Source organism: Lagopus muta, chromosome 9 (assembly GCF_023343835.1).
Source record: "Lagopus muta isolate bLagMut1 chromosome 9, bLagMut1 primary, whole genome shotgun sequence".
NCBI lineage: Eukaryota > Metazoa > Chordata > Aves > Galliformes > Phasianidae > Lagopus > Lagopus muta.
The window spans coordinates 5,322,396-5,344,336 of NC_064441.1; the positions used below are offsets into that span (position 1 = coordinate 5,322,396).

Here is a 21,941-nt window from a genome sequence, read left to right on the forward strand (position 1 = left end):
TTTCTCCCCCATGGGAAAGTTGTCATAGCTCACAGCAACACAATTACTGCAGTTGAAGTTCAGTACTATATAAATGCTGAGATCATTGTTCAAGTTTGTTTTCTTTCGGAAATACTTTAAGACGTAAAAGAAGATTGGTGAAACAATACTGCCTTACGTTAGCAGTTCACTTAGATACCATTGCTTCAGAGTTAAAGACAAAGATTCTGGATTTAGGGAAACAGCTCATAGGAAATGAAATAATTAGTTTTCTTTATCTGCAAGCATCTTAAGAGGTTGAGTGATTCTGACAGTTGGTGTGTGGATGTAGAAATTTCAAATGCGAAGTCACAGCCTTAGGTCTGGTGAGCATTGCCAGTTGGAGCTTTGCAACTGTGTGGTTGATCCCAAATCTCCATTCAGTATTAAAATTCAACTGGTGGAAATATTCCCTCTGACATTACAGGACTCGGGGTGAGGCCTTATCTGATACCCTTGTTAGGCTTTGCAGCAAGGCAAGATGACCTTGTGCAAGTGCCTTTTACTGTTTGTCTACTCACGAAAAAAAATAAATGGACTTCAAGTTATCCATTAAACAGCTTAATCAGGAGGGATATTTACTGTTAAATTTACTGAAATTTACTGTTAAAGCTCTTAAAAACTAATAGCCTCATCTGAAGCAGTGTGCTGAAAGTCTGTAGAGAAGTCATTTGGTCAGTGAACCTGGCTGCCAGCACCCTGCTTCCATAAGGTAGTCCAGGGCATAAGAAGAGCCCTAATGCAGCAGCCTCCAATGAGTCTGTAGCTGACACATTTACTGGTGAGATGCGATGTGGGTCTTATGGTGGGCAGTGAAATACAGAGACTGATTTTTCTCAAGGTAAGAAACGTCTGATCTGCAAAACCAAGCGTGATTTCTGTGAGATCCTGCACAGTTTCAAGGGTCTGTGGATTTGAGTAACGAATGCATCGAAGTTCACCATTACTACTGACTTACTAGCTCAAAGTAACCTTGTTAACAACCATTTAAAATGTCTTGTGTTGAAGGCTTATGTGTAGGTATAACAATAGAGTTGTAATTGCAGAGCAGTTAAAGTAATAAGGTGTAATATAAGGTTCACTTTCTGACTCATCTTTCTGGTATGAATGGAGAGCTGCATAGAGAAGTTGCATTGCAGCTTTCCCATGCATCAGAATGGAGGGAGGGATGAATAAAAGGTTTGTAGTTTCAAACTGTCTTCGTTCTTTTTGACTACATGCAAAAGAAATGTTTGCTCCAGACTGTTTGACTGGTGTAAACGGTATGCTGTATGGAAGCTGGGTTCAATTTCTACTGTGAATGCCCTGGAATTTGAGTAACTCAAACCTTACTGTGGGCTGGATGAGAACGTACAGAGGATGTTCACTATTCTTGAAATGTTTAGGGCATATTTAAGCATTTCTAGCACCTGGAGAGTCCTGATTATCTCCTAACTTAATCCTGAAGCATCCCTGTTCTTTTAGAGGCTGAATAGGGCATGTTATAGTTGAAATTCTACTGAACCTTTGTGCTAGTAGAATTCTGTGCTTAAGCTGCAAGGAGGATGCTAGAGCCATGAATAATGAAAAAGGAATTTGTTGAGTAATGAAGAGAAGATAGGATTAATGTTGTGTTGGCTTTCGGCAGGAGGATTAGGATGGATAATTAGTTTTGCTTATTTGGAATGGTGTTATTTGTTCCTATTTGCATGTTGGACCTACAGTTAATGTTTGATTTAGCAGATTTTAATAACAGATATATATATGTATATATATAAAATTATATAAAATTATTTATATATATATATATGTATATATATAAAATAATAATTTTACTAGCACTTGCTAATAAATTAGGTCAATTTACGCTGCAAGTAATTTGGAGTACGATGCTCATGCGTTGACCTGCTCAGAAACCCACCTCAGCTCCTTGCTAAATGACACAGTGGTTTTTGGGGTGAACTTTAATTTTATGTGCAGGGGATTAAAGCTTGCAAGTTAAGGTTGGACGAATGAAGAATGAAATGCGATGAGTGCTCCTTTCTTTTAATGGCCTTCCCTGTTCCTGTGTATGTCTCTTTGATGTTTACTATCTCAAAACACCCAGGATCCAGTCTAGTTTTGTGAACATTATAGAAATTACAGAAATTTATAGACCACAATTATTTGTTACAGAAATTTAAGGGAACACAAAGAAATGCATATGAGCAGATGATAGAGGGCACACACGTGTCTGGGTATGAAATACTGACGTAACTTACCTGGCCTATTTTTAGTAATTATGTGTTGTAATCTTGGCCAAATTTGCTGATATTTAGACATGTGATTTTTGTTTAGTCTTATTTACTTATGAGTAAAATGGTGAAGGTACACATGGTCATGACTCTTGCATTGCTAAGAGTGGAGGTTATAGTCCAATGTGCTTGCTGAACTCCAGCATAAGCTCCTTTTCAGCCCTGTGTGAATAGGTGCAATGCATCCTAGTTTATTTAGTGATGGACAGGCTGTTAATTCTTAAAAATAGCTAAGGAGCAAGAACCCGACACCTAGAATGATTTATATGTTTTCTTTGTAAGCTTGTTTCTGTTTTGTAACCTTTAAAATGCAGGTTTTATGAGTGGTATCATTAAAATTTATACTCCCCCTACTATGTGATGTTAGTCATTATTGCTCTGCTGTGCCTCCAGATCACCTGTCTGAATTATAAAGCAGCCTTTCTCAGAGCTAAATAGTAATTTTTTTTTCGTTTCTGGAGTAAATGCCTGTTGACTTCATTAGATTTCATTGGTGCTCCTGTACTGGAGCAGAGGTCAGAATCTGGCCTTTTCTGCTTTCCATCCAAATGTGAAAGGTTGCTCGGAGTAACAGTACGCTTCTAAGAATGAAATATCAATGGTCTTTCAAGTGATGAGAACTGATGTTAATCACAAACTGCCAGAGAACTTGTTTTGAAGTACTTTATTTTTGTTAACTCGGATTGATTTGCTCAGCAGGTGACTTAGTGTTGGGCTAGGCTTTTTTATGCTGATTTTCAAATGTTTCTGTGAAGGATGAGTCTTCAGTAAGGGAAAACAGAAGCTAATAGTGAAAATAAAGCGCTGTCCTTGATTCTAGCAATGGAGCTTTTTTTTTTTTTTTTTTTTTTAAGGCCCCATAGACCAATGAGGATTGTGCAGAGCGCTTTCAAGTAACAATTTATCTGCATCCTTCAGCTGATGGTGCCAAAGATTATTTCCTTGGTAGTCTCTTCCATAGTCTAAAAGCTCTGGACTTCTTTTCATAAGTGGCTGAGTTGTCAAATGAAAGTGCTTCCTGAGTGTGGATTACCGTAGTGCTTCTGTTGAGATAATCAAGCCAAGTGCTTGCTACTGCTTTGGAACTTATGACGATGGCCCAACTCTCTTCTCTCTCTTTTTATTTTTTCCTACCCAAATACTTGAACCTCATTCAAAAGAGTTAGGAATAGAGGTGTGGGTTTTTTCTTTTCCCAAATTTTGTCAATGTTAGCAGAGGATGAAGTGCTAGTGCTACCTGAGGCTGTTGTGAGAGATTCAGTTCCACTCCCAGTGAAAGATATCCTGTGATGTAGTACTACATAGTATGTTTCATCTGCAAGGAATGGTTATTGGTGGAAAACTTAGGACTGGGATGGTTCAAACTAGAGGTATCCCAAAATAAGTGCACTTGAACACTAGGTCTTCTGGTGTATGGCCTCTTCCTGAAATAATATGCATCTGTGCATGGCTACAATAATTAAAATCCCCCCTGCTTCTGATCTCGCAGTATTTGTGGGGCAAGTTTTGTGTCCTGTTAAAAATTATCCTGTATTTGCAATATGGGAAATGTGAACATAGGGCGTTCCTACATTGAATGCTTCTAGTAGCATAATTCCTAGTGTTGGTAGGAATGCTTTGTTTGCTATCCCATAACATCCTTTTTTTTTTTTTTTTTTTTGTTGAATAAGGTCAGTTTCAAGAGCTTAATTTCTTTACTACCATATAAATTGAAGTTTAATTTTGCTTTATGAGACTTACTTTTAGTTAAAATTTTGAGAGGGCTTCCATATGTAACTTTTTAGTGAGACAGTGAATGTAAGATAGGAATAAGAGCTGTGATGCTGATTAGAGGAGGCTGAGTAGAGTTTTTCATAGTGCTAATGCTCTCCAAATTGGGGAGTAGCAGATTGAAAGCGAAGGGCATGCTCCACGCTGAAGGAGAGTGTTGGAGTGGTCCTAATGCAGAATCTCATTAAAGGAACTGTCAGGATTTCTCTCTCTTACCATCGCCTCCCCTGTTCTATAAGAGTCAGCTGTCTTTTTGGGTGAGCATAGTGCTGAAGAGGCATTTACAAATAAATGAAAAATGTCACAATTGATTTTACTATTTTCAGAGTACTGTGTGTCAGGTTTGTCACAAACCCTTTGTTATTCTCTTTTTCAGATTTCTTGTCTGGACGTTGGAAATAACATTTGAATCTGAGCTGCTTTCTGGTGACCCAGGGTAAGCTCCTTGGATTTTTATGACCTGTGTACCAGTTAAATAATATTACCTTTTCAGTGCTTAGAAAGGATGAGATGTTAGAAATGCTTACCAATTACCTGGCAAGGATATGTCAAAGTTGTGTATCACAAACCACCCTGGAGAATTCCACTAATGTAATGGTTCTGCTTTGTAGTTTCTTTTACATAGGTGTATTTGTGATTTATGGTAATTACATGGAAATGTTGCATGCAGCAACTATACATATCTAATAAATATAGCTGTTTTTCAGTTGTTTCTAAAGAATATATAATTCCAAGTAGATGGTATTCTTTCTCTGAATTTCTATTTATTATTTTCCATTTTCTTTCAGTGTATGTTATATACTTATTAGAGTACATTCTGCTGCCTTAAAGCATATTGAAAGCAAACTGGTTTTGAGTGGCTGCTGCTGGATGAGTAAATGAATCTAATGATTATTATCAGTGAATCCTTTAAGTGCAAAAGTATTAGTATAAGAATGGGAATTGGTTAGTATTTCATTATAAGAAATACTTAAGATAACTTCAACACTGGGAAGTATCTGATCTGCTGTCACTTCTAGAAAGTTCTTAATTTTCAGCTCAAACTTCAGTTTTGTAGTAGCATTCAAAAGTATATGCAGTATTTTACTGAAATTGCTGTGAAAGAGAACCTTGTTAACATGGTGGAGTTAAAGGTTTTTAATGATCCAGTGCTACTCCTGAAAGAAATTTTTGGTATCGTCCGTGCATTTTCCTGAGGTCTTACACCAGACACACCACCAGCAAAGTGCAGTTATGTAAGAAGTGTAACCTGTAAGTAGTACCACGAGCTTACTGCTTTCTACTGTGTTAAAAAGCAAGTATATGCTGTATAGTAAAAATTGTTTTGTGATGTTTTGTCTGAAGAATTCTGAAGGGATTCATAAAAATTCACACACTTGGCAATCTTCTAGACAGCACCAAGTCTCTGTTTCAGTGCTTGTTATTTTTAACATATTTTTAAAAGTTACTGAAGTTAATCCCCGTTTCTTATCACGGTCTTGTTAAAAACGATGAACAAAGGAAATTAACATAGCTGTCATTTCTGTATGCTTGATTGTAAGGTAGCCTGATCAGCTCTACACAGCAGCCCTCTCTTGGCATTAGCATATATATATATTTGTCAGGTACTTGCGCATTGTGAATTTGGCAGTTTTGATCTTCAGGTGGAAGATGACAAATGTCAGTCATGTTATCATATATTTAGAGTAACTGTTAACAGTCAAGTTGTTTCATTCAACTAAAAATCAAACTTTGTTAATTGTAGAACACGCTTTGTACTTTGAACAGACTCTCCTTTATTTACATGGTAGTACAAACAACTGGATGATTGGGCTCTTTAAGGCCATCTCTAATAATCTGTCTTCCATGGTGGGCTGCTCACCCTTCCGTTTTTCTCCTATTTAAATTACAAGATGTTCTGAGACCTGAATCCTGTACGAAGATAGAAAATGAGTTCTGGCAGTATGAAAACTGGTAACGTAATTTCACTGAATAAACCAGACAGTTCAGGACTGTTGTTCATGTAATTAATTATTGCTGTTACTGTAAACAAAGAGAGAAAACTTGAAATGAAAAATGAAATGGAACTCAGCATTACCAACTCTACACATTCCCCAGCCTCCTTCTCTCCATGTATTTGACTTCAACAATACAATAAATTGTATCATTTGCAATGCTGCAAAGAGAAATCTAGAGCACTTTATCTAGCAAGGTATGGGCTAAATATGATTAGGCAAATTTGCAGAAGCTCAGACTTAACCACCAGTAAATCTCTGCATATAATAAGGCTACTTAGCTTCATAATGATGCTGACATTGATTTGTCCCAGCCTCTTCTCTTAAGATGAGCGTATTCTGATGCATAGTTATGCATTTGTAAATCTCTGTACTCCAGCTGATTGCATGTATGAGAATTGCTTCCATATAGTGGTCTGAATCATGATATTTCTATCAACTGCTGAATGGTCCCTACAAGCAACTGATGAAATTGTACTGATTAGCAAAATTACCACGGGTTATATTCTGACTTCAGTGGAAGATTAAGGTCTCCATCGAATAACAAACAATAACAATAATAAACCAAACTAACGCTACTGCTGCTTATTTGGTTGACTAGAAGCTTGCATGTAGGAAATGAGCCTAGGAAAAGCCAAAGGCATAGAATATTCTCTCCAGTGGGAACCCCTTCTGTCTAGTTTGCCAGACAGTGCTGTACTGCAAATATTTCCAGTAAACTTGTTTTCGAGTTAGGAGGAAGGGAAGAGGGAATTGAACTGAGAGCTATTTATTTCTGAATCAGTTACGTTCTTACAACTGCAAATTAAAATGTTATAAATACTAAAAGTTCAGTTTAACTGTTTTTTTTTTTTCCAGTAACTGGACTCTTCATGATGACAACAGTAATTTATTTGTTTGGCTTGTGAACCAAGAATATTCTTTCAACCTCCTTTTATACAAATATCTTTTTCCTATTGAAATTAATAAAGAAGACGCTTTATTTTGAGGTGTTGGGAACTCACGCATGTTATAAATCAGCGAGATGAATTGCTGATCCTTCCTAATCCCCAAGGATATGGTTTTGGGGCATCAGAAGGCACATATACATATAAGCAGAAAAAGCAACAGCAGAGGAGTGACAACAGTATTATCTAAAAGGTTTCCTCAGAATAGCCTTCTAAGCTTCAAGATGGCTTAGGTGCTTCAAGTGTTGTAGTGGAATTCATAGCAGAAAATAAAAGGTAGCAGAAGCTACCCTCAAGATAATGCTAATAATGTTCAGCTGCTTCTTGCCAAGGCCAAATCAGTTAGTTTTGAGTAACTTGCTATTCAAGTGAGAATAAGGAGGTAAAACAAGTCTTTTGCATTTCTGTTGTAGTATGTTGTTCAAGCCTGAGCCACTCAGTTTTAGAGGCTGGATGGGACAAAGCAATCACTTGTTACCTGATCATTCTTTCTGTTCCTTCTGTCTGTAATGTGTTGATAATAGTTGGAAATTAACCACCAGTAAATCCCTCAATCTGTAATGGAAAATGCCACGAAGTAGCATAATGGTAAAGTAGGCTTTTTTAGGTAATCATGAAAGCAAAAGCAGAGGAGGAGGTGCATGTGCTGGCCCATAAGCTCAAAAAGAGTCTTTAGTCAAACAGTGACTTGAAATGCTTGCAGGATGCTCATCTATGCAGAGTATACTTGGGAGTGCGTGGAAGTATTTTTGACTAATTTCCTTAAGTCATTATTTTAGCAGGAACATCTTGGGAATAGTTTCAGTGCTCAGAAGTGTTAGCAGGACCTAATGCATTTTAATTTTTTTCCCAGTAAAATCATAGTATTTATTTAAGCAACAAATAATGATAATTGCTACTGGGTTTTTCACATTTGCTAAAACAAAATGGTTTAAAACTTTGTTCCAAAGGATGCATGCTAGCAAATAGCCCTGTGTTATTATTGTAAGAAAATCAAGGACAGTGCCCAACATAGGGCTAACAAAGATGCTGAAGGGATTGAAGCACCTCTTCCTTTAGGAAAGGCTGAGAGAGCTGGGACTGCTTAGCCTGGACAGGAGGAAGCTCAGGGGGAATCTCTTGAATGTTCATAAATACCTGAAGGAGGAGTTCTGAGAGGATGAAGGCAGGTTGTGGTTTGTTTTTTTTTTTTAGTGGTGCCTGATGTCAGGATGGGAGGCAATGGAGACACACTGGGATGTAAGAGGTTCCCTCTAAGCACCTGGTAGCATTTCTATGTTGTGACAGAGCCTGTGATGACACAGGCTGCCCAGAGAGGGTTTAGGGTCTCTCTTCTTGTATTTGTTGTAGTTTCCATGGAAACAAATAGGAGGCAGTACTTTTAGAGTGGCATACATAAACAATGCTGTAATGGAAGTAACTGGGGTTTCAGCTACTACAAGGAGAATATAAAATTTGTAACATTTCACGAAGTTAAATTTAAAAGCCTTACATTTCAATGGCTTGTTTAAAGATAGGGTTGATCAGATTAAGGGTAGGTAGGTTCATTGTTTTTTGGGAAGATTGAAGGGTTAATTTTACTGTTTTCACCTCTGTTCCTCAGAGTCCATCTGTGCCTTTCATTGAAATCATCTGTGCCTGCTCTGTTAAAACATTCTGCTCTGAGAGCTGCTGACTTTGTTGTTACAGACCTCACTGATTTGCTTTGAGCTGACTGACTAGCATTTATTACAAGCTTTATCTTGGATGTTATTTTTATGAAGTATGACGTGTTGAAGTAAATAGGATCCTTTATTCTAGACAGTACTATCACTGTTTTAGTCTACGCTTGTAAGATGAATCTTTCACAGAATGATAGATGGCATTTCAAAAGTATAATTTCATGAGCTCAATTTACCTCATCTGAAAGACATCTTTCTGGTGTATTGCTATAGAACTTTTCCTTTAAAACATAAGAGGACATTTTTCCTACCTACAAAGAGCAGTGCCGAAAACAAATAAGTATACTTTTTTCTTTTCCCTTTACAACGTAAGTAATAAGTACTTTCCATTTCCTTTCAAGGCTTCTAAAGCTTATTTAATCCACTTTCTTCTATGTTTTTTCTGCTTCTGTGCTCAGTTCTTCATTTAGCTCATAGTTCTTTTATCCTCCACGCAAATGTAACAAAAAGATCTGCCTGGTACCTATATGTTGAGGTTCAACTAGCAGAAATATAAAATAGGGTGTGGGCAGAACTGAAGTGTTTGGTAGACACAGAGCTGAAAATGGGGGATGTAGCCATTGACATTTCAGACTTAAATTGTTGGTGGTTCTGTAATGTTTATAATAATACATTTGCAGTAAGGACTAATAGAGTATTTTGGCTTTTCAACGATATTTGTTCTGTGGGAAGCATGCTACCTTTCTTCCCCAGTATTTTTCATTCATGTTTTTTCCCTATACCTTAGGAGCAGGTGAAGCTTGACAAATGAAAACATTCTTATGAGTTGTCTTCAAGCTATGCTTCAGATTTTTTTTCTCATCCTTTTTTTTTTTTTTTTCCCCTCAATAAGAACTATCTGTTCAAATGTTTTTTATAGTTCCTTTATGGCAGCCATTTCAGATACCTAGTACTGAATAAATAAAGCCTCCTTCCTATATGAAGGAGCTAGCTGGAATTTTTTTTTTTTTTCAAAATGTGTTGCAGTACAAAATGTAGTTGGTTGTCATAGTAAAGAAAGTGGCATGATATTGAAATGAGAAAAGAATTAAAACTATTTTTATTTTTCTCAGGTCTGGGAACAAAGTATTACTTAAACCCTTTCTTAGAGGTATTATACCTAACAAGTTCTCTTGAGAGAAATGACAGCAAAGCAGCTAGGCTATCAACACAAATACCGAATGGCTGCATTCCCCTGGGCTTGCTTAAATTTGAAAGTAGGTAGGAACTGTGAAGAAATATACTGCAATCTGGAAAAGAAGCTGCAGCACAGCTCCAGTGGCCCCAGATGCAGTAATGTACCAATATAAAAATCTCACATTAACCTAGAATATAGGTAACATCATAAAACACCCTAAAGTTGCTTAGCTTACATTCATCCCCAGTACATCATCTTCAGTGTCCTGTGATGCTGAGATAGGTTTATGCAGTAAATGGAAACTATTCCCCTTCCTTTAACCTGCTGCAGAAAGAAGGTCATGTGAACTGGGCTCTGTGTTGGACCAACATGCTAAAGACAAAACGACCACTGAGCTGAAAAAGAAGGCAAATAATATTGTGCTCCTGCTTTTAGTTTTATGGCAGGTTAAGGCTCACTAGGGTGCTGGAGCCACTTGTGGGCACAGTGAGTGTACCTGTGTATACAAAAGTCATAAGGCTGGTCATTTGGCATGTGAATTAAGCAGAGTGGGGGGAAATTGAAGTGTCCAAGAATTACCAATGTTTGCCATTCCTTTTAATCTGGAACACTTAGTCCTAGGTTAGTCTGTATAGTATTTGTTTTATTGTAACCATCTCTAGGAATTTGTTTGTCTTCCCATATAAAATCAGTAGTAATATTTCTGCAAGGATGCAACTCTTCTATTTTAGAAACTCAAATTGAACGTGTATCGACTCTTCCACTTCATCTTTTGAGGAGGAGCTTGATTCAGGGTTCATGGTGAAAGGTGGGCTTGAATTTGTAGAAATACGTTTCCTAAAAAGTAGTGATAGGTTTTGTGGGCTTTCAGTGGATTCTGGCAGATGATGCCCTTGACTAAGAAAGAAAGATGCTCTTCACTGAGTTATCCAGAGATCTGCTTTGTATTACTGTATCATATGCATTATCAACAAGGAGCACAGTGATATAGGGATTCAGGGCACAATGGTGTCGATTATTACCATATGCAGCTGTGCTGTGCTTAGTTATGGGTGCACTGAGTGCTCTAAGTGTTCTATGGCAGAGCATCAGGGAGAGCTTGTGAAGTGAGGCTCAGATAAACCCAGACTCACTGTGGTTTTGCCACAGGTTGATCAGATGTAGAGCAAGCTTGGCGTGGAAGTCTTGCAGGCGTGAGTTTGTGATCCTCTGGTCAATCTTGTTGAGCATGTCTCCATTATGCACCCATACCCATTTGAAAACCTTGTGCCAAGTTATTGGTGTCCTGTGTGCTCAACAAGTGTGAGAGCTTTAACTTGCAAGAATAAATCTGTTACATTGTCATGAAGCTTAAAGTTCTGACTGAATTGTAGAATTTCCTTAGAAAACCGATTTCTGTAGAATATATTACTTTGAAAGCAAACAAAATGTGTTCTTTTAATGGGTATTTTCTTGTAACTTCTGTTGCTGTGCTGTCTTCACTGATGCACAGATGATCTACTGTGTGTACATATTTATACTCATGTTTTTATGTACATAAGCAAAAACAGTTGTATGTGAAGGTCGATTTTTAGCTATTACCTTAGAGATGAAATACTGTGATTTTGGTATTACCTACTGAAATAAACTTTATAGGTGTCTCACGAAACTTATGGGGTATGACAATATGATTTTCATGACTGCATTGAAATGTAATTAATGTATTTTGTAACTATTCTATGATCCATTAATTATAATAGATGAAATCAGGTATGAGTAGAATCTACCATAGTTTGAATTCTAAAAGATTAATTTTATTTGCAGTAACTGGAATCCTCCAGTTCTGGCCTTTGGCTGCCTTATTTGAAAACATAACAAAATTGATTCTTATTGTCTTAAAAAAACAAACAAAAAAACCAAACAACTTACTATTGAGAAAATCCAGAAAGTGTTTAATTGTAAGGATTTTTTTTCTGAACAGCCCCTTTTTTTTGGTATTATATTGCATCAGTGTATTGTGTTACAACAAATTGATGTGTATTTTGAATGAAATTATCCTTTGCATTCTGCAACTGTTGGGAATTTACGATGATACCAGCTGAAGTCTTCTCTTATTTACCCCGTAGTTGGTCTGCTAATGAGTTTACTTGTGTCAGTAAAACTAAAAGTAAGTTCAGATTCCTAAGCAAGTTCTTTGTTAAGGAAATAAGCATGCATATTAATTTTGGCATCACTTTCAGTCAACCATTTTGTGTGTGTGGATGTGCTCCAGTCCCACAGTTCAGGCAGTTGAGAATTGTGCAATATTCCCTCCTCAACCCTCAAATCTGCATAATAGGGGAGAGAGTAAATGGAGACTGACTTGGCTGCGTTCCAGGGAGATCAGTAAAACAAAAATAACTGGGTGGTATAGCTGAATAAGCAGTGGGGTAGCGAGATGATTCTGGTATTTGACACTTTCTAAAGCAGTCTAAAACTGTAAATTGACAACTTTTCCACTCTACGTGTGAGCTTCCAAACGGCTGTTTTGTAGGAAAATAAGCGACCTCTGCCTGTGTTCAGCTGCCTTTTATTTCATCTTTTGGGAGTGCAACAACACTGAAGCTGTTTCTTGACTTAAGAAAAGGCGTTTTTTTCAGACTTCTCTAAATCATATCACAGTAGAAAATAGCAAATGCAGTTCTACCTTTCGCTTGCCTTCCCTTTTGCATGGAGCTCCATGTGAGGATATATGGAGAAGTTTCTGATGCTTTTCACTACTTCTGTTGCATTTCACTAACCTCAGTGGTATTAAATTGTGAGTTGTAACATCAGTAACCTATGTTAGAATCAGGTTCACTTGCTATTGATTTCTAAGTTGTTGTTTTTTTTTATGGTTTGAGTGAAGCTTTAAAGAAGAAATCACAACAGAAGGTGCATGAGAATATTAGTAGAAGAAGGGAAATTGTCAGAATTCATACATCTGTCAGATTCAATAGAAGCAAAGAGTAGAAGAAAACTTACTTGGTGTCTCCTGCATCTGTAAATGTGAAGTTCAAATATTGTTCTGAAGCTTTCCCAAAAGTCCAGGTAGCAAAATGTTCTTATGTTATCACTGCTGTGAATGTTAGTTTACAGTTGCTCCGGTTTAATGATAGTCATGCAATTTATCTGACAGAAAATAAAAACATATCTGATATTCCTTTCCACAACTATCAATCCACCAAAGAAGGCTCTTCCTAGTAACCATAGGAGGTGCAGTTGGCCATTAGCAAACCTGGTGGGTCTGTAGGTGCTGTGCTGTGGAAAGGTGGCTCGATGGTCAACACACTGCATAATTCAAGTTCCCTGCAGGTGTTCACTCTGTTCTGCTAGTGGTATGCTTTCAGTTTTACTGGAAGTGTTATTCTGGATGCTTTGTTCTAAATAGTTTCTCTTTTTCTCACAATCAGCACATCCGTTGTTCTCAACTTCTCGTTCACATATCCCTTGTTTCTCTAAATGACACTTCAAAATCACTGCCTGTTCTGTTTTCAATAATCTGTGCTTGTCTGCATTCCAGCAGCACACCTCAACGGTGAATGCAATACCAATTAATATTACTTTCATTACTTAAAAGTAAGTATCTTTGAGTATGTTTAAGCTTGTTCTCAAATGGTGATGTGTTCACTAGTTTTTATCTGCCAGACATGAAGTTCTAAAAGCTGTGTTAAGGACAAGTTTTAACTGCTTACTCAGCCTAAATAGAGTTTATCTTTGTCTAATCAGTAAAACACGCACCTTTTTATAGCCCTCTGCGTAAGAATGAATAAGGCAATAGGAGGTATCTGAAAAGATGTGTATTGCTTGTCAAAATGGGCCTCACCCAGAAAAGTCTTTAATCTGCTGATTGTTTTCTAATACATTATCAAACCATATGGGGATAGGAATTTTGAAGCAAAACATTTTCAGAGACCGAATTTTGTATACCTCGAACTTGTAGTTTTACTGTACTGCTCTATTTCTTGATCACTTAAAGTAATCGCACCAGTGAGGCAAGGGGTTAGGGTACAGGCAGGCTATAAATAAATGACTTGAAAAATAAAAGCTGTATGACTTAAAATTTACCTTCGAAGCTTTCAGAGCTTTCCTTGTCTCACCAGACAGAAGAGGTCAGCGTGTCTCTCTTTGCTGGCCACAGTTTCCTCAGGAGGAGCAATGCAGTCAGCTCTCAGCCTCCTTCAAACCAAAGGAGCCATTTTCAGCCTCCTATCCTTTTGTCTTTCTTGCTTCCCTCCTTTGGGTATATTATCATATTTTTATATCCCTACTTCGTGTTCTCGTGATTGGTTAGATCATACGTTACTGTGAGTGAGACTAGAACAGATGTAGGTGTGTGGCAGTGTATCTGAGGATGCTGAATTAGTTTATAGCCCAGTAAACATCCAAAATGAGAGATGGTAGCATGATCCGTGTCATGACTGTCACAAAAGAGAGAATTCATCTAAGCTTCTGCTCTTAGTAGTTAGCAAACAGAACTAGGTAAGCAACACTGACCTTGTAAGTATGAGGCCAGTGTCACCTTGGTCACTGTTGCCAAGCACTGACAGATCTCTGAGCATTAAAGCTTTGTTTCTCAGCTGTTCAGTTGTGTAGTGAAGTGTGGTCTCAGAGGTTTAATTTTCTAATATAGAGATGGCTTTATATCTTAAAATAAAGACAATAAATTCAGCACTTGGTATTTTAAAATGGTATCAATGGTATTTAATGTATTTGTTTGTGTTATAACTGACCCCTGAAACATGTAAATTACAAAACCATACTTCATGAAACAAAGAGAACTCTTGAAAGTCTCATCTTTGATATAGATATGTTGAGAAGTTCAGCGTATGAGGTGTTACATTATAACTTGACAAGCTCAGACACAGAATTATTGATCTCTAGGCTGCAATAACGCTTTGAAGAGTGTTCTCCACGTGTATTTCTGCTAGTCAGTATTCAACGCTTCCTGCTTTTGCTCTGTTATTATTTTTTTTGTGGATGAACTGGTGGTTGTTAGAGAGCTTGGGTGAAAGCTCTGAGCTTCTGATGGAGCTTCCTGGTGCGGAAAAGATAAAATTTGGTTATCAGGCCTGAGGCTGCATTGCAATTAGTAATTGTTTCAAAGTTAAATTTATTGAATGTTTGATCCTTAGGAATCAGTTTAGAAATGTGACACTAGTATATTAAGTGTTTGGAAACGTAGTGCACTATGTTAGTGAAGCTGTAAATCGTAGCTGTAGAGAAATTCAAAGCAATTAATGATATTACTGTTAAGTACTAAGTCAAGGTTACATCTCTCTAAAAGGTGTTCTCCAGCTCAGCTGGACACCTGTGGGCTTGGTGCAGACAGAAAAAGTGTAGTTCAGCTCATTGGTTGGGATGATCACAAGTTGCCCTCTATAAACTGGGAAATGTACATTTTAACAGATAGTGTAATTAGAAGTGAGATGTCAATGGGTTACATAGGTTGGAATAAGGAAATAATTATGAAATTGCAATTAGGCTAGAAGGACGAAATAATACCTACAGGAAAGTGATGAAATAATTGCTGGTTTCATGGATGCTTTGAAGTGACTTTGACTTATTTATCCTTTTCAGATTGTTTTGCTGTTGTATAAGAAATCTTAACATATGCGTAGTGTTGATTGTCAGAATTATGACGGAGTCCACTGGTTTCATCAGTCTCAATTTTCTGGTATGTTTGTCTTAGAAAAACAGGACTCGTGCATACAGTTTTAATCTGAGCTCCAGCATGCTTTAAAAATCCATTATCCTATGGAAGAAGGAAAGGTACCTTGATGGTACCTTACAGGTAAGAAGTACTGTTGGTCAAACTGCATGTTACTTCCTGTTTCCCCCCAAATATCCTATGGAGAACAGTGAATGGCTTTGGAAATAACGATTTAATACACTGGCGAGTGATTCTGAATAGTAATTTTAGATAAACAAGTTTATAACTAACTTTCAAGAAACTTTTTTTTTTACTTTTGTGATCTGTAGCATTGTTATGGTGTTTGATGTATTCTTATGAACTATCGATCCATGTTTTGCATTCCTTGTATCTCCATGTGTGAAAAAGCTTTCTACATAACTGAAAACTTCTACAAAACTGAAAAGCTTCCAAGAATTGTCTTGCTTTGTATAGGGAATATACTGTGTTTGTCAGGAACTGTAGTCACCTTCAAGTATGTCAGAACTTAGTAGTGACTGTCCCCTGTAACTGGAGATATTTAAAGAGGAGCACATGAGGAAATTGAACAGAGCAAAGCCAATTGAATTGGCTTTAAGAATATGACCTTTCTGTCCTACATATCAAATTCATTTTTCTCAAATGCTGTTCATATTGTGCTGCATATTAATTGCGTTTTGCATATTCTTTATTCATAATATACCGCTGGTAATAACATAAAATTACATTTTTAATTCCCAGTGATACCTTCATTTAATGTTTCATTTACTTCTTTTCTTTAACTAATCTTCTGTCCTCTGAACAAATTTGATTAAAATCATTGCATTTATTAAAAAGAAATGGGCTAAAATGTATCGATTTGGTCCCACCAGGAGCCAGTATTAGAAATTTCTTTCTGGGGGTTTCCTTTCCTTGCAGGGGAGAATGTAAGGGGAGTAGATGGCTGATTAAAGCTTGGAAATAGCTTAAAAAAAAAAAGTGTAAAAGAAATTACTTGCTTTAGTCACTGCTGTCTTATTTGCCAGGAAAGCCATTTTACTAACTTTCATCTCCTGAAGCTGTAACAAATGAATTGGTAAGATATGGGATGTGGGGGAGAGGAATGATGGCGGGCAATGTGCTCTACTTACATCTTTCCTTGGTGCTGCTCACCACTGCTGGGTAAGCAGTGGAGCTAAACACGCTCTGGAGGACTTGTGGGCTTGCTTGCCTTTTGCTTGTGTCAGGCTGAGCAGGGTCAGTGACAGTGATCTTTAGGATGGGTATTTCAGCTGTGTGAATGACCTTGCTGAAACATTCTCTCCTGGTTGAAAGAGCCTTTCTCATTTGTTGCCTCCAGAAGAACCAGCAAAGCCTTGTGGCACGGGATGAAGGCTACTGAGGTTAGATGTTCTCCTTTTAGCTCTACAATTTTATTTGTGCAGTATTTTGTTGGTTCTCAGCAAGTTTTAATGTTTAGACCTTGTTACTTTACACAGAGAACTGAAGATATATATTGTAGTGCTATCTAGATGAATTGCTCCAACCGCAAATGTCAGTCTTGCAGTTTTTATGATGCAGTCAGTATGTTGCACTTCACTTGTGCCAACATAGTTCTTGAAATCTCGCAGTGCAGGCTTGCAAGTCGTTCTGGATAGATGCCTCAAAATTCTCACTTCAAATCTTGTGGGTAAGAAAGAAAATTCAATAAACCAGAAAGTTCAGAAGGGAGCTTCGATTCTTGATGGAAATTATTTAATCACTAAGTACGCTTTCTGGTCATTGTTTTACGCACACACACAAAGACAAAAAATTAAGCTTGTGTTAACATTTAGAAGTTGAGTTAATGTTAACAATAGGAGCTTTACACTCAATTAATTTGGCTTTGGTGAAACTGTTGGTGGTATTACTGACCTGGCCAATCAGTCAACGTGTTCATCAGTGAATTTAAGCACAGGTCTTTTCTTAATCTAGAATTATAATGATGCACTCTCAGAACATTTGCATTTATTTTTTGAGGTTATCTCTAACAGCTCTCTCATATGTCTTAACTACATTCACAAGTGTTATTTGTGGTTTGTATAGTGACAGAGCTGCTTTTTGGAGGTGAGTGTCTATGAAATTTAATGCTGTATCCGTTGGCATTTTTTGAATCCTTTGAGTGCTCATTAAATAGGTCAGCTGTTCACTTTTTAAGCACTTTCAATAGTGTGAATTAGCAAGCATCTGCCTTTATTGTAAGCACTCACTTCTCATATTCATTCTAATTTCTATTCATTAGCTACTTCATCTTTTTCTACTCCCTAGCCTTGATTCTGCAGAAACATGATACTGATTTTCGTGATACCACAATTCAGTACATGATCTCCATAGCATTAGGCTCTGTTACTGCTGCTGCATGGTCATCAGTGTGTGGGTTTGTTTTCTGAAGTGCAGTGCACCTCCAGCAATGCTTTATTGAAATACAGCTGCTGTTGTTTGCGTTGTCAAAACCACATCCTCCTGGCTCAGCTTGGAGGCAGGATGAGCTCTGGGCAAGGCCCCTGTGAGTTCTGCTTTATTTTGAAGAGTTAGGTGGGGTTGAATCTGTGTACAATCTACATTCATGAATGAATTTCAGCCACGGAGAATGACTGTCTCAGGTCCAGTGATGAGGCATGTGAGTTTTATCTTACAGAGGATGTGTTCTGCTTTTATGGATGTATGTGTGTCTGTAGAAGAGCAGTGCTTAGTAATTGTTTCTTCAGGCCTCATCTCTCTGACATGTAGATTCACTGCTGTCGACAGTCTAATAACTTTGTTGCTTGCCTACAGTGTGCAGGAAATAATACAGAAATATCCACTGGCTGCTCAGAAGTGGAGAAGGTCTTTGAGAAATGAGATGTGCTGGGATTTCCTGTTTTTTAATTTTAACTGGAGTGGTCTTATAAATTCAACGAAGGTTGCACAAACTCAGTGGTGATGACTGAAGTTGAATTCATTCACTGAGCCTTTGCTTCCTTGCTAACTTCTCCGTAACTGTAGCTTTTAACACTCCTCTGAGAGGGAACGTTTCAGCAGAGGTGTATGTCCTTGAGTGGAGAGCAGTGTTGGAAAGAACTGCCACTTGGATATTACAGCTGTTTTGTTTTCTAGGAACTGAAGTACCAAAATACTTGTTGCATTAAATGCTGTGATAACCTTGTGGTGTTTGAAAGGCTGCACCAAAGTGGTGCTGTGTTGTGCCTGGCAGTTTAGAGGAGAGCCCAGATGTAAAACAAGAGGGAGCAGCAAGCATGCAACACTGCCTCTTGTGCAGTGTAGGCACTTTGCCTCGATCTGCTTATTTCCTGTCACTTACACAGTTCTTTACTCCTTATCTTTGTCTGACAACCTTATATAACTTGACTCAGTCTATATTATTACTTCCATTTCTTGCCATTCCTTCCACTCCTTAAGATCCTTTCCTGACAACTTTGTGTGTAAGAAATTGTTTTTGTATTGACTAAAGGAGGGAGATCTGACACTTCAAACTTGCACTGTGCTGTTAGTTTTGCGGAACTGTTCTGATCTGTCAAATGTTTTTCAGCAATTTGCATAGGTTTTGTTCAGTGTTAGTATCAGTGTGGCTGTGCAGGGTGAATGCCAATAAGTGAAAAGCATTAATTTCTGTTTTGTTATGAAGAATAGAAGAACTCTAAGGTCACGTTCCTTTGTGAAGGAAGATGGTGTATACCCTAATGTAGACAACATGCAGGACTGGGCTAATGAGAGCTCTGGTATTTAAGCAGGGGAGAAAGAACTACTTTTTTTGTCTTTCCTTCCTTAATTAGTGTACGCTTGCTGAAAGATAACAAGAGATAGACTTTTTGATGGGGTTAGAAAAAAATAGCAGGATGAAGGCGTTTGCATTATAGACCAGATGTGCCAAGTTAGTTTTTCAGCCAATACAATTTGACATTGATGACATGGATTGCACTAGCTAATGATCTGGAGATCATTCATGCTGTCTTTTTCAGAATAAAATGAAGAGGAAATCAGAGAGCACTTAATTACAACATGTAAAGCTGAGCACAAAGGAGAATGGTTTAGTTAAAATATGGAGGCCAAAGAATAATGCTCTGGCTGTACTGCTTGTGGTAAGATTACATTACACTGCCAGTGCATTGGAAGAAACCATATGCCTGCTGTCTGAGACTGCAGTATGGAGATGTATGGGAAGCTCACCATACACCACACTACTGGTCTCCTATCTAGTCTAGTGTGACAAATAATTCTGCTCAGCTTGTCAGCAGTGACAGCTGAGACTTTTTACTTAGATGCCTTGACAGTGCTTGTATTAAGCAGCCAGGGCCATACAGTCCATTAAGTTTTTGTAAAATGAACTGTCTGCTACTTGCTGTCTCACTGATACTGGCAGCATTTGTGAGCTATAATCCTCTCCAGTTGCTGGCTGCTTGAGTGAGTGCCTTCAGCCATCTGACAGGTAGCAAATGGTGCGGTTTTTTAGTGGAGAGTCTTCGGGGCACAATATTATCTCGGAGGGAAGATAGAATTCCACTGAATTTTAGAAGATGGTCCAAGTATATTGCAGAAAAAAAATCATCTTCCCTGAAATGAAAATAGACAGACATGTATTGTTTTTTAGCCACAAGCAATGGACATGTGCAAATAAGTGACAAGTACTGCTGTTCAAAGATGTGAGATGTGGTCTTGTACTATTTGAATCTCATAATGTTATTGCTCAACGTATTGCCTACACTAAAGCAGATAATTTGAAAATACAGCAGCTTTTAAAGCTGGAAATTCAGTTTTTATGAAATACTCATGAAGTTATCTGCAACTGCTGATGTAGCCATTTATAACCTGATGGTAAATGAAACTAAGTCCATTTTGAGTTCTTCATTAAATGTGTGGAAGAAATTGCACAGAGAAGTTCCTTTCCTTGCGGTTTTTACTTTGTGAGTGCACTGAGCGATGTTCCAATCGAGCTTCTGCCTGAGGACTTGGTGCAGCACTACAGGTTTTCCAGTGGTGCAGATGCTGTACCTTGACCTCTGGATATGAGTTGGTGCAATAGGTGCTCTCACTGATGTTGGAGCTGTTTGATTTCCCTTCATTCAACTGAAATGTGAATATGTTGGCTTCGCAGAATAGTAGAATTTTAAATTTTCTGTTAGCGTGTATAAAAGCTGAAGTTAAGACTTTCTGGATGAAGATATGTACTTGTACACATGTGTGCGCACTTGTAATGCTGAACGGTTTGCTGAACATTATACTAAGATAAGTAGATCCTTAGATTGTGTGATCTGCATTTTGTTTTGAAACAATTTCTCAGAATATAAATACTAAAAATGAGGTTTTATTGACTTACTAAAATTCTGCTTGATTTTTGAGTTGTACTTGTGAATTATTATTTGTTAATCCATGCATTATTTTTGTTCTGTTCTTTGCAGGCATTGCAAGAATTATGTACTACTTAGCATAAGGCCAGAATCATAGAGATGAGATGAGATAAGATTGGAGACCAGGTGGAGATTCTTAACTTATATTTTGTATTTTATATATTGTAGTCTCTACTTCCTTATAAATCTTAGTCCAACTTTGATTTTGCTATATTCATTTTTTGGTAAATATATAACATACATTGATATTGTATACATAGAATCATAGAACCCTTAGAACTGGAAGGGACCTCTGAGGGCCAACTAGTCCAACTCCCTGCAAGGAACAGGTGCACCACAGCTAGATCAGGTTGCCCAGGGCCTTATCCAGCCTTGCCTTTGAAGTCTTCAGGGATGGGGCATCAACCACAGCGTAAGGTAACCTGTTCCAGTGCCTCGCCACCTTCAAATGAAAGCTGTTCTTAGTAATGCTGTGTATACCACTGCAACCCGTAGTTCATAGAAACTGACTGTCATGTTTTCAGGTCAGTATATTACAAGGTCAGCACTGAAGATTTTTCAGTGTCACCATCTAAAATAAATAAAAAAAATTAAAGAAATTCATACCTCTACAAGTTAACTGTATAGGTTTATACATCTCATGTTAAGTATTTTTTAACATCTTATTCAAATCATCCCTCCCCCTATGGAGACTGCAAAATGCAAGTTGACCCATTTACAGCATATTTGGAGTTAAACATGTGTCTTAGGCTACATGTGTGTTTGCACTTCTAAAATGTTAGGAGTGCTGGAAACAATTTATGTAACATATAGAGAAAGCGTACATAATGTTAAGAGTAAGACTTGAGAGAATGTGGAAGAATGGGAAGGTGTAGTTCAGTAACTAGTTTAACAGCACAAAATGTGCAGTGAAAGGATGGATTGAGCAATTAAAGATGGGATTATATTTTGACAAACTGCAGCTGGGTCAGGAGAAGGATTGGTGCTGAAGCCAAGCCTGACTTTTCAGAGCTTGCCAGTGGTCAGAGAACTGGAATCTGCTTTGCTGAAGTTGTGACTCGGTGTCGTTG

The 21,941-nt window shown here is 37.7% G+C and overlaps 1 long non-coding RNA gene across 1 annotated transcript in view; it reads left to right on the forward strand.

The window, feature by feature from the left end:
• Nucleotides 1–645: 645 nt before the first annotated feature.
• LOC125697355 (uncharacterized) overlaps nucleotides 646–21,941 on the forward strand; it is a 62,659-nt gene continuing 41,363 nt past the window's right edge. Inside the window, exons 1-2 of the long non-coding RNA XR_007378765.1 lie at nucleotides 646–859; nucleotides 4,438–4,497. This is a non-coding gene — a long non-coding RNA (uncharacterized LOC125697355). The remainder of the gene's footprint in view (nucleotides 860–4,437; nucleotides 4,498–21,941) is intronic.